The sequence below is a fragment of the Carassius gibelio genome, chromosome A18 (assembly GCF_023724105.1).
Source record: "Carassius gibelio isolate Cgi1373 ecotype wild population from Czech Republic chromosome A18, carGib1.2-hapl.c, whole genome shotgun sequence".
Lineage (NCBI taxonomy): Eukaryota > Metazoa > Chordata > Actinopteri > Cypriniformes > Cyprinidae > Carassius > Carassius gibelio.
Window position 1 is genome coordinate 19909176 of NC_068388.1, and position 2327 is coordinate 19911502.

General features: G+C 28.7%; 1 long non-coding RNA gene across 1 annotated transcript; it reads right to left on the bottom strand.

Moving 5' to 3' along the window:
• Positions 1 to 252: 252 nt before the first annotated feature.
• On the bottom strand, positions 253 to 1124 carry LOC127934509 (uncharacterized). Its single transcript, XR_008147780.1, has 3 exons — positions 1047 to 1124; positions 794 to 828; positions 253 to 632 (listed from the first exon to the last, which is right to left on the bottom strand). It is a non-coding gene; the product is annotated as an uncharacterized LOC127934509 (long non-coding RNA).
• Between the last annotated feature and the right edge of the window lie 1203 nt (positions 1125 to 2327).

Below are 2327 nucleotides of genomic sequence, written 5' to 3' on the forward strand. Positions count from 1 at the left end.
CCTTTAAAATATCGTCGATTAAGGTCGATTTTGTAAAGTGCATAAAAAACATGGAAATATGATCTATACCTAGTGAAATATCTTTCAATTCCAAGCATTTTATTGTGAGATATTCTTCAATACATTTGTGAAAGCACTAACACACTGCAGATAATATATATATATATATATATATATATATATATATATATATATATATATATATATATATATATATATATATTTATATAAATATTTATATATATATATATATATATATATAAAATAAAACCAACATTAGTTTGTATTCTATAATGTAATGTTACATTAACAGTATGTATATTGTATTTTTGTATGAATGCTGGGAGTTAATGTCCAGTCTTGAAAGATAATTTACAGTAATGTTTACATGAAAAAAGTGACTAAAGGGATAGTCAACAATCAGTCAGTAGGTCCGTGTCATAAAACAAAAACCAACAATAGTGACAATAAACAGATTACAAACAGATTAAACCAGAAACTTAAAAAGACAGGCTAAAAAAGACCACAAAAAGCAACCGTTGTAAAATAGCAAAAGCAAAGGTAACACCACGAAGTTGCAACAGCATAATTTAATCATACTGTAATGCTTCCCACGTCATTATACTCTTCATCTGTAAAAATAAAAGACATTTGTGTTATGTAGACAAGGCTATTCACTGTAACTGCACAGCACAAAATGACTAAATTTCTGTGTATATATTACTGTTTTTTACAATACTTGCTTTAATAATTACACCGCATTAACTCATTCATTCATTCAGTGCAGACCTACCACTTTCAGAGGAATCAGCAAACTCTGAGGCACTCCTGAGTCATTATGGACATTGATTTACAGCATTTGTGTTGAAAAAGTAAATAAATAAGAAAAAAAGAGAGAGAAACTAATCAATCATTCGTATGAAAGTTGAAATTGCAACAGACAAAACAAAAGACGTGAAATCAGTCAGAAGTATGAAAAATAAGAGATGAAAACAACACAAAGATAAAACAGAACAAAACATATTTATACATAAATTATGGCTTACCAGACAACATGTTGTGTGTCACCAGTACCAGATGTGTGAGGATTGTTAACTTCTGGAAGATAGATTTGTTAATGTAAGATATAAAATTACAGAAGAAGTGAGTCGAGAAACTGGAGTTTTAAGGGGCTTTAGTCCATTTCTTTAACTTTGAGGTTATCTGTATTGTAGAATTGAAGTATACTCCTAAATGCTTACAAATAACAAATACTAACAAATAACAAATGCATTAAGAGCTGGGGGGTGAAAACTTTTGGAATTTGAAAATCAAGTTAAATTGTACTTATTTTAATAATTTCAGCAATTTTTTTGTCTTGTGGACTAAATGTTAATATCCTTTATGTACAATATCTTACTCAGGACAGTACTAAATAAAAAATAACATGCATTTAGTATGATCTCTCTTATTTTTTTAAAATTACTCGCATTTTCACAGATTCTGCAAAGGGTGCCCAAACTTTCGAGCCCCACTGTATATATATATATATATATATATATATATATATATATATATATAGTCTTTCTGTAGTTTCTAATCTGAAACTTTTGTATTCCACAGAAAGTGGTTTGGGATGGCATAAGGGTAAGCCAACATTTTTGGGTGAACCATCCCCAAATATGTAACACCAGCACTTACATTTATGTACAGAAATATCTAAAACTTTTATGAATGAGTGGACCAGCAAAATATAGAATTTGTATGAATTAATTCGATCTACCTATATATTCCCTATTGATGAAACTTCATGCTTACATTTTTTTTTTCTATTATTGTACGTATTCATATGATATTACCACATTGTAAAGTTGTCAGATTTTCTCATGAGATCAGGAAACTTTGCAATGTAGGAAAGTTAATAAACAAGTTAATAGAGTTAATAGAAATCCATGAGCTCAGATGTTATGTATAGTGACAGCATACCCAAACCTTCTGTTTCCATAAGAAATAATCCAACAAGAAACAAGAACCATTAAATGAATACCTTCGTAGAAAAAATTTTTTGTTACTGTGAGCTCTGACTCTGATATTTTTGGGGGATCTGTTGACTAGGAATGCATTAAAATTGTTTTAAATCTAATATCTGATGTTTTTACATTTTTAATTTACTTTAATTTCTTGTAGCTTTTCAAACTGACCTTTCATTGTTGATTCTAAGGCATCCAGGCATACCAAAAAAAATAAATAAATAAATAAATATTTTTAGGATTTAAACAGAACAATTCAACAAAATTGAATGTCAGTGTTTGCAGATCTAGAGAAAGTTTTACCTCGTTTTCGGATCA